Consider the following 11,508-nt stretch of genomic DNA (forward strand, 5'->3'; position numbering starts at 1 on the left):
ATATCATCCCACAACTCATGTGATCTTCAATCATTGATGAAGAGTGGGAGTCCCAGAGCACATAATTGTGTTCATGTGAAACGTACACCTGGACCACGAGGCTGTTGTGCGAACAATGTGGAGTAACACAGGTTTAAAATTAAGAAGGGAGTGTGTCAGGGTTGTATTCTCTCTCCATACCTATTCTATTTTTATGCTGAGCAAATTATTTGAGAAGCTGGACTCTATGAAGAGGAATGTGTCATCAGGATTACAAGTCAATAACCTGTGTTGTACAAATAACATGACTTTGCTTGCTGAAAGTAAGGAGAACTTGAAGCACTTGTTACAGATCAAGGAATGCAGCCTTTGGTATGGATTGGCTATGAATGTCAAGAAAACAAAGTTTCTTACCACAGGACAATATTATGATAGGTGGAGAAGAGATTGAAACTGCCAAGAACTTCATCTTGCTTGAATCCACAATTAATACCCTTAGTACCAGTAGTCAGAAAATAAGGAGATGCATTGCACTGGGAAAGTCTGCATTTAGGGACCTCTTTATATTATTGAGGAGTAATGACATCAGTCTGAGGACTAAGGTGCGTCTGATTCAGGCATATACTTTTTGATCACTTGCTATGCACCTGAGAGCTAGACAGTGAATAAGAATGACAGAGTAAAAAAAAAAAAAAAATGATGCCTTTGAGCTGTGGTGTTGGAGAAGAACACTGAACTTCTCATGGATGACCAAAAGAACAAACAGGTCTTGGAGAGGGTACAGCCAGAGTGTTCTCTGAAGGCAAGAAGGATTAGGCTTCACCTCACATACTTTGAGCCTGTAGCTAGAAAGGGCTATTCCTTAGAGAAGGACATAATGCTGGGAAGGGTAGATATTAGGCAATGGAGAGAAAGACCCTTGACCAGGTGGACTGACATGATGACTGCTGCAATGGACTCGTGTGTGTCAGGAAGTGTGAGGGTAGCACATGATAGAACAGGGTTCACATCTTTTGTTCATAGGGTTGCTATGAGTAATACGCAACTCACCTACACCTAAAAGGAACAGCAACAACATAAAAAACTCTATAAAATTGGTGTCAGAAGTCCCATATTACAAATGAAAAGAGAAATGAAGCTTCTGTTAAGAGTTATGTAAAAGGTATATCAGATATAGACTGATGTATTATACAGCGGCTTAGTGGTAATTTAATAATTTTGTTCATATCCTGCACCATCTTTATTATTTATTTTGTTCTTATACCCCCATGTCTGTATTTTTACTATTTAAATTTTAGCTTAGTTCTTGAGAACCCTGCTTATTGTTTAGGCATCAAATTAATGAACTTAAATGAAATAATAAATTTCTAGTGATTTATCATTTAAAACTCAATAAGCAGAAGTGGTTATTAATAATAAAGGCCAAGAACATTTGAGTCAAGTAAAGCTTAGGTTCAATTTCCCCCCTAGTTTTCTTTTTTTTATTTGTTTGCATACAATTTTTTCCCGTACATTGTGTCTCATTGATATACATTATATTTTACACAATATTTTATTTACATTGTATCATATAGGATTAATTACTATTCATCTATGCCTCCTTCATCTCTTCCCCATCTACTAACCTCTGCCATTTTAGTGGTTTTTTTGTCCCTCTTCCCCTTCTTCTGTTCCACAACACACTGTGGCTGACTCTGAGAATGGGAATCCCAGAACATTTAATTGAGCTTATGTAAAACCTGTACTTGCACCAAGAGGCAGTTGTCAGAATAGAGCAAGAAGACACTGTATGGTTCAAAATTGAGAAGGGTGTGGACCAGGATGTAGTCCATCTCCATACCTTTTCAATCTATATGCAGAACAGATCATCTAAGAAGCCAGACTGTATGAAGAGGAATGTTACATCAGTATTTGAGGAAGACTCATCAACAACCTGCGTTATGCAGATGACACATCCTTGCTTGCTAAATCTGAGAATATGAAGTGCTTGCTGCAGACCAAGGACTGCAGCCTTCAATATGGATTGAAGCTCAAGAAAACAAAGGTTCTCATCATTGGGCCAATAAGGCAGCATAATTATGGATAGTGAAGACATTGTTAACAGTTTTAATTTGCTTGGCTCTACAATCAACAATCTTGGTACCAGCAGCCAGTAAATCAAGAGAGGAATTGCATTGGGAAAGTCGGTTGTCAGGGACCTCTCCAGAGTAGTGAAGAGCAATGACATCAGTCTGGAGACTAAGGTGTGCCTGATCCAGCCCATAGTGTTCACAATTGCTTGCAATGTGTCAGAGAGCTCGATAGTGACTATGGATGATAGAAATATAATTGTGCTGCTGGAGAAGAGTGTTGAATATACCATGGACTGCTGGGAGAATGGACATGTTTGTCTTGGAGAAGGTGAAACCAGACTGCATCTTGGGGACAAGGATTCTGAAGGTCCATCTTACATACTTTGGACATGTTGCAAGGGAGGATCAGTCAGTCCTTAGAGAGGAACATCATGCTTGGGAGGGTGGAGGGACAGCACAGGAGAGGAAGACCCTCAATGAGATGGATTGATTCAGTCACTGGGGCAATGGAGGTAGGTTTGCCAGAGACAACAAGGTTGGCACAGGAGAGAGCAGGGTTTAGTGCTCTTGAACACAGGGTCACTATGAGTCACAAGTGGCTTGAAAGCACATGACAACAACAACAACAACCATTCTCACATTCCTCTTTTGAACACATACACATGTCTTGCTCAGTTATCCTCAGATGCAAATCAAAATAACAATGAGATACCATCTCACTTCCAGCAGCAGTAGCAAAGTTTAACAACATAACAAATAATAAATATTGGAGAGGATTCAGAGAGAATAGAGGTCTTATGCACTTTGATGGGCTTGTTAAATGATATAACTGCTATGGAAGGCAGACATTTCATCCAAAAATTGAACACAGAAATCTCATATAACCAGGATATTTCACTGTTAGAAATGTATCCTAAGGAAATCACACCTGAGACACAAATGGAGATATGTACGTCTATGTTTAGAGAGTTGGCCATATCACAGAGATTCTAAAATTGCATCTATCATTGTTTTTATTATTGACAACTATCACATTTCAACATCTGCCCTAGGAACTTCCAGCACCATTAGGGTAAGGACAAAGTCTATGGGAAAATAAAATAAGACTACCATATCATCACCTTTAAATATTTACCTCCAAATCCCAGAGGACAAAAGTCGGATTTCTCATTCAGAGATCTATTTTGTATCTCTGAAATCCTCTTTATTTCATTACACTGATTCATTCTTGGGATGTGATTTATTACATCTTCTTTTTGTGTGTCTGTCCTCTCTTTTTATATCTCCTCTCTCATTCCTCTCGCTCCCTCCCTCTATGTTACTATATTTCTGTTTCTCTACCTCACAAACTGAATCCTGAAGTATAAATGTCACTTTAAAAGTGCTTTAAAAAATCTGGTTCAGCTGAAATTTATCAGGCAAGCCTGCATCAGACTGTTTTGTGCTGCTCTGGTTCTTTCCAGCCTGTCTTCTAGGTGACTTCTTACCATCTTTAAGTCCTAGAAAAGTAGGAGCATGGCCTATTTTCCAAATGCTTGAGCTTTCCCAAGTCAGTGTCATTTCAGTTAGCCCATGAAATAAAATATTATGGAAAAGCATATCTAGAACTTGATAATACATTGGCAAATGATCCTCTTTGCACTATATTGTAGCGTTCTGGTGGCTTAGTGGACAAGAAGTTATACTGCCTGTCCAAAGATGAGTGGTTTTAATCTACCTGCTGCTTTTTGGGAGAACGATGGGCAATCTCTTCCCATGTGATTTGTAGCCTCTGAAAGCCTACTTGGAGCGTTAGCTATGTGTCAGGTCTGGCTCAACAGCCGTGAGAGATAGAGGGGTTTTAGAAAGATAGCTTTATGGTAAAATAGTCACAATTTTGGTGACTTCATGGGGAAAATAAGGGTTGAAGGTTACTTTCCACTGACTTTTAAATATATGTTTAAGAATGCATATGTGGATGAGAGTATAATATGTATTCTAGACTCTTGTCTTGACCATATGACTTCTTGAATCATTGTACACTGTTTGAGGTATGTGAAATGTCTCAAGTCGAAGTTTTTCTAGTAGGTTCACTCAGCATAATGCTTTCCAGTCCCTCCCAAGTTAGGTAGTAATTTACAAAATCATTACTCGTGCCTGCTGCATAGCATCCCATTGTATGAATGCGCCACAATTTCTCAATCGATTCTCTGTGGTTCGACATCTGGGCTATTTCCATGTTCTTGTCATGAAAAGTGAGTTATTAGCAGAAGTTAGCAATTGAGAAAGATACATTTTTAATTTTTTTTATCACATCACATTGGTAACAACCTTAGGAAACCATTCTGTGAAAAAAATTGGAAATATTTTCTTTTTAAGAGTATGACATAATTATAAATTAAAGAGATGTACACTGCTTTCCTGAGGTTGAAGGACAGATATGGACTGGAGTTGTTATTGTTTGCTGTTGTCATCTTTTCTGACATCCTTATTCATAGTCTGGCTCTCAAATGCATAACAAGTGTTTGAAAGACTATGGCCTGAAACAGGGGCACCTTAGTCTTCAAACTGACATAGCTGCTGCTCAGTACTTTGGAGAGGTTCCTGAGAGCAGACTTGCCCAATGCAATGTCTCCTGATCTCCTGACTACTGGTACCAAGGATGTTGGTTGTGGATCCAAATAAGATGAAGTTGTTGACTATTTCAATATTTTCTTCATCTGTCATGATGTTGCCTATCTGTCCAGTAGTAAAATATTTTCATCATCTTGATGCTGACATGCAATTCATATTAAAAACTCTAGTCTTTGATCCACTGCAGCAAATGTTTCTAGTCCTCCTCACTTTCAGCAAGCAAGGTTGTGTCATTTGCATAGTGCAATTTTTAACAACTCTTCATTTGATCCTGATGCCACATTCTTCTTCATAGAGTCCAGGTTCTCAAATTATTTGCTCCAGCATACAGATTCAATAGATATGGAGAATGAATACAAGCCTAACATATACCTTTGCTGATTTTAAACCATGCAGTGTTCTTTCTCTTGCTCTATTCATACAAGAACTTCTCCACCTAGGTATAGATTTTGTATTAGCAAAATTAAAGAGTTTTGAGATTCCTATTCTTCTCAATGTTAGCCATTGTTTGCTATGATCCACAAAATCAAAAGCTTTTGTATAGAAGGCTCTTTTGTAAAGAACAATGCATTCAAACTTTGTGAATAAACCAGTATAAAATAAAAAAAAAATACAAGTAGACTTTTTTCTGGTAATCTCTACTTTTATCCAGGATCCATGTGACATTAGCAATGATATGCCTGCTACAATGGCCTCTTCTAAACCCAGCTTGGTTTTCTGGTAGTTCTCTTTCAATGTACTGTTCTAGCCATTTTTTTGGATGACCTTCAGCAATATTTTTCTTACATGTGATATTGCACAATAATTTCTATATTGTGTTGGATCACCTTTCTTGGGAATGAGAACAAATAGTAATCTCTTCCAACTAGCCAGCCAAGCAGCTGTCCTCCAAATTTCCTGGCACTAACTGATGAGCATGCCCAAGGCTGCTTCTGTTAGTTGAAATATGTCAACTGGTATTCCACCGATTCTTGGGCCTTGCCTTTTACCAGTGCCTTCAATCCAGTGTGAACTCCGTCATTACCAAATACTGCATAGTGCCACTGTTGTAAAACGGGACTGACACTGGGGTTGGAGAGAGATTGAGAAAGATGGGATAAATAATGTATACTGCACTGACACAGATGAGGGAGACAACTGTTTAAACGGGATATATGATTAGGTATTATTGTCATGACAGGAGTCCAGAACGAAGGCTACATAGTGGAGTGGACTTAGGCGGAGGGATAGTATAACAATGCAAGAATTTTTCTTTTACTTTTCAAAGAGAAGAGTGATTGGGGGGAGGGGTGCGGCAGGGAGAAAAGTGCAACAGTGAATGAATGGAAATCCAAAGTGTAAATTTTCATTAAAATTAATAATAAAAGAATTTTAAAAATTAATGAAAAAAACAAAACTCTTTGCTGTTGAGTCAAAGCCAACTGTTTCTGAGGCCAAATCAACGCCTCGCACAGTGTCTATCACACTCTATTTCTCAATGCCTAGTTGTTATTTGTTTTCCTTTTAAAAATGTTGCAGTTAGATGCTGTCAATTTTGACTCATAGTGGCACTTGTTGTTATTGTTGAGTACCATTGAGTCAAAAGCAACCCATGGCTCACCCTCCAGGGGGTTTTCAGAGGCAGTCAATTGCATGAAACAAGATTGCACATCTTTCTCAAGTGAACAGCTGATGGATTCAAACCGCATGCCTTTGTGAATGCAGCACAGCATCTCTTACCAGTAGAGCTCCTTATATAGAGGCCCTATGCACAGAAAAACTAAACTCGGCCCAATCCTCACTAGCTCCGCAAAGTTAAGTCTGTTCGTCCAGTCACTCCACTTCACCAAGGGGCTTCCCTCCTTTGCCGCCTTCCTACTCTTTCAATCAGTCTATGCTTCTAATACTGGTACATCCTGACAACACACCCACAATATGTTAGACAAAGTCTCACCCTCCTTTCCTCTAAGGAACACTGGCTGAACTTCTTCCAAGGCACAACTTTTCTTTGGAAACCCATGGTAATTCATTAATACTGGAATAAATTGGATGAAAAGAAATGTATGCTTAGTACAAACTATAAAAATTTTAAAACTAAGTGCTGGGGAAGTATGAAAAGGTAAATGAAACCTGATTCATTACCTCAAAATATCTATAACCTTGTAGGTCTGTAAAGTGGAGGGATTGGCAGGCCTTCTATAAATAGCAGCATCATGTAATATATGATTCAGCATGCTAATCGGGAACACTCTGAGAAGGAAAACATAAATGGGACAGAGGCATAAAATGAGGCTCTCCCAAGCAAGATAAACTATCTGAGCACCCCTCTGTGAGAGGCATGCCAGGAACTGGAACACCAGAACAACCTTGGCTGACTTCCTGCAATTGCATCAGGTCACATTTTAAACTGCTGGTTGGTAGCATGTTTCTGATTACAAGTGGTTCAGAATGTTCTGGCACTCCTTATCATTGACTCCACTGAGGGACATGCTTGAGATCAAAATGAGTGCCATCCTCCAGCCTTCTCCCCGCCCCCGACACTAGTACTCCCTTAGAGAAGAAAAGCACACGCCACCACTTATATGCTTTGATGTCCTGATTTCTGTGAACAAACATGACTTCTTAAGGCATTTATTTTTGGTTATGAAGAATGAAAATTCTCCAAAAAGCCTTGTGATTCAAATTAATTTTCATTGGCAAATTGAAGGAGAAGAAATCTCAGAAGAGCAAATAGACGACGCACTACCTAATAAAAGAAATAGCTGCATTTTAGTTTGATCTCTGTGTGTTAAAGAGTTTCTGCATGTTTTACAGCTGTTCTGTGGAAGAAAGATGGGCAATCTCCTCCTGTGCAATTTACTGTCTCCAAAAACCCATTGGAGGATCACCGAGGAGTTCGTTCTGACAGAGTGAAACACACCAACAACAACAAAAAAATATATTTTACTAGAATATTTAAATGGCACAAACAATTAAGTTTAGTAGTTCAAACTCACCTAGAGGTACTTAGGAAGAGAGGTCTAGTGATCTGCTTAGGAAAGTTCACAGACCTAAAACCCCCGTGGAGTAGTTCTACTCTGCACCTGTGGAGTCTTCACGAGTTCAAATCAACTGGACAGGAGCAAACAACAACAACATGGAACTTGCCATTGTGTTGGTTTTATGTGCCAGAGTCAGGACCTTCCAGCTGTCCGAGTCTGTGAATTGCACTGGGTTGTATGGTATTTCTGTGTTTAGCTTTTTGAGGAAATGCCAAATCGCCTTCCAGAGTGGTTGTAGCATTTTACAATCCCACCAGCACTGTAGGAGAGTCCTAATCTCTCCACAGCCTCACCAACACTTACTGCTTATGAGATGGTATCTCACTGTGGTTTTCCCAGCAAGTCCACTGCTTAGAAAGGCAGAAGGTAGATGAAGAGAGGAAGGCTCGCAACCAGGCGGATGGCCACAGTGATGGCCACAGTGGCCTTTAGCATGTCAGGAAGTGTGAGGATGGGACAGGATTTGCAAGGGCTCAGAACTGCTCTTCATAGTAGGGTTACTATGGGTCATACATGGCATGATGGCACCTAACAGCAACAACAATTTCACTGGTAGGAATACATTGTTTTATTGTCTTTATGTGCTGCTGCAGTACCTGTGACTCATAGCAACCCTATATACAACAGCTCTGAACCCTGCTCTATCCTGAGCCAACCTCATTGTCTCTGACACACCTGTCCCCATTACTCCAGTCACTGAGTCAATCCATCTCACCGAAGGTCTTCCCTTCATGAGCTGTCCCTCCGCCCTCCCAAGCATGATGTCCCTCTCCAAGAACTGATCCCTCCAGGACAAACCTGTTCGTTCTCTTAACAGTCCACAGTATATTCAATACTCTTCTCCAGCACCACAGCTCAAAGGCACCAATTCTTCCTCTATCATAACCTGAGGAAAATAGAACTGTGACACAAATGCAGATTTGTACTCTGATATCCATAGCAGTGTTATTCACAATAGCTAGATCTGGTTTTTAATGAGATGTACCTCTGTCCATTGATTATTATACTTAACAATCTCTTCCCCTAAGAACAAAGGTACACCTTGGTTGGGCAGTTATAGCCTTGATGTAAATCTGGCTAAGAATTTTTAAAAGGGCTTTTGAAAATCAAATGATAGCATTGTAGGTAGAACTACATATTTAAGAAGTCAGGGTGTCATAGTGAACAGCTCATAGCTTTGCACAAATCTAGTTTCTTTCCAAACTGCTGTACACTGCAAGTTTGAAACTTCATTTATAATCTGTAACATGAGAATTATACTGTGGTGTTGGAAGGGTTAAATACAATATTGCTTGTAAAGTAGTTAAGGTAGTTAATGCAGAACTAGGCACACAGGTGTGGCTTAATAAATGCTAACTCAATAGTCTCATGACCAAGAACATTTTTCTCCTTGAATGGAACTTACAAATGCACAATTTATAGAAAGATCTTACCATTAAAACTTTAAAAGCTTTTATTTTACAATTTTCACAGGATCCAAGCCTACTTTCCCTGTAGTTAAATATTTTTAGACTTTGGATTTTTGTTAATGTTTGTCTTATTTATGAATAAAATTTTACTGCTTCCCCAGGGTTTTCAACTTGTTTGTTCCAGTATGATGACCTGCTGAGAATTTACATTACGGCCTAAATATTCTGACCTAGAGTCTACATTTTAACAAGATTCCTGGGTGATTTGCAAAGAAAGATTTGTCAGTCCCTTTATAAGATAATAGAAAAAGATAGGGCATGTTGTAACAAATGTTTAAATTCTGTGTTCTAATCTACAATGTGAAGTGGAATACTTGTGTAATATTTATGCTCATTCAAGCTCAAAATAGGTTTCATCAACTCCCCATTTTGAACGGAACAATGGAAGAATTTCAAAACCAGAGTGGACCAGACAGTTGCCTCATCTCCACTTTACTTTTATTGCTCATAAAATATTTGAGTGAGGAATTTTGGAACAATGAATACGGAAGTTTGAAGAATTGATGTCTTTGAATTCTGGTGTTGGTGAAGGAGTTTTAATATACTATGGACTGCCAAAAGAACAAACAAATCTGTCTTGGAAAAAGTGAAATCAGAGTCTCCTTAGCAGTAAGGATGGTGAGACCTTGTGTAACATACCCTTGGCATATTATTAACAGGGGCTGGTCCCTGCAAAAACCATAATGCTTGGTAAAACAGAAGCTAAAACGAAGACTCTTGATAAGATAAAGTGGCATAGAAGCTTCAACAATAGTTTAGTAATTTTTAATTTTAAATAAATATTATTTAAATACAGAATAGAGTGATTCTTTGCACCCATGGCTTCCTCTATGACCAATCATGGGGGGGGGGAACAAACCCAAACAACTATGATAATCTCCATCAATATTAAACTCTGTATTTATTGAGCACACATTCTGTGCAATGACTATGCTAAGTGTTCTTTTATTGTTGTTAGATATTGTCTGGCTCTGACTCACAGTGATCCTACATACAGCAGAAGAAACCCAACCCTATCCTGTATCTTCTTTCCAGTTTCTACTGTGTACAAATCTGTTGGAGATGTTGTTGTGTACCTTCAAGTCATCTGAGACTCATTGTGACCCGATATACAACAGTTCTGAACCCTACTCTATTCTGAACCAACCTTATTGTCTCATACACAGCTACTCCCATTACCTTAGTCTCATCGAGGGTCTTCCTCTCTTGCACTGTCTCTCCACTCTCCCAAGCATGATGTCCTTCTCCAATAACTGGTTTTGTTGGAGTTACAGTGCCGACTTTCCGTTGAGAATCTTCCTCTCTTTAGCTAATCATCTACTTTTGGCAGCATAAGGTATCTTTTCCAAGGATTAAACTGGAGAGAATGTACAAAGTATGTGCAATGAAGTCTCATCATTCTTACTTCTGAGGAATACTCTTGCTGCCTTTCTTCCAAGACAGATTTGGGGTTGGGGGTGAAGGGCTTCCCATGGGATAGTCAACAGTCTTCTCCAACACTGTAGTTCAAAGTCATCAATTCTTCTTTGTTCTTGTTTATTCTTTGTCCAACTTTCACACGCATATACTTGAAACAGCTTGTGTCAAGCAACCTTAGTCTTTGAAGTGATTTCCTATTTTAACTGCGCCTAGTCAATCTACATGCTGAGCAAATAATCCAAGGAGCTAGACTATAGTAAGTAGAGCATGCCATCAGGATTGGAAGAAGATTCATCAACAACCTACCATGTGCAGATGACAAAACCTTCTTTGCTTGTGACAAAGAGACCTTGAGACACTTACCAAAGAAGATAGAAGACTATATAAATTCTCAAGTGGATTACACTATAACAAAAAGAAAATAAAACCCCCACAACTGGACCAATTAACAACATCATGATAAATGGAAAAAAGGTTAATGTTGCCAAGAATTTCATTTTACTTGGTCCACAATTAATATATATTAAAAGAGCAATCAAGAAATCAAAGAACAAATATTATCTAATAAACCTGCTTCCAAGGACCACTTTGAAGTGCTGTAGTGTTATGTAGTGGTGGTGGTGGTTGTTGATTGCCTTCAAGTTGAGCATGACTCATAGCAACCCTATAATAAGCAAAAGGCTTGAAACCCCTCTACAACTATCAACATTTAGCAAAGTTGATGGAGTTTCCTGAGGCATATTATTTAGGAAGTGGATGCCACTCCTGCTTCCAAACCTATCATAGTATGCTATTATTTTATGTACCATTGAGCGACGCTATGTACAGCAGCTCTGAATCCTTCCCTGTCCTGAGCCATCCTCACTAATTCTGACACACCAACCCCCATTGCCCGAGTTACTGTATCAATCCATCTCATGAGAGCTCTCCTACGTT

The sequence above is a fragment of the Elephantulus edwardii genome, unplaced genomic scaffold (genome assembly GCF_000299155.1).
Source record: "Elephantulus edwardii isolate Elephantulus edwardi_28Jun2011 unplaced genomic scaffold, EleEdw1.0 scaffold00029, whole genome shotgun sequence".
NCBI classification, from domain to species: domain Eukaryota; kingdom Metazoa; phylum Chordata; class Mammalia; order Macroscelidea; family Macroscelididae; genus Elephantulus; species Elephantulus edwardii.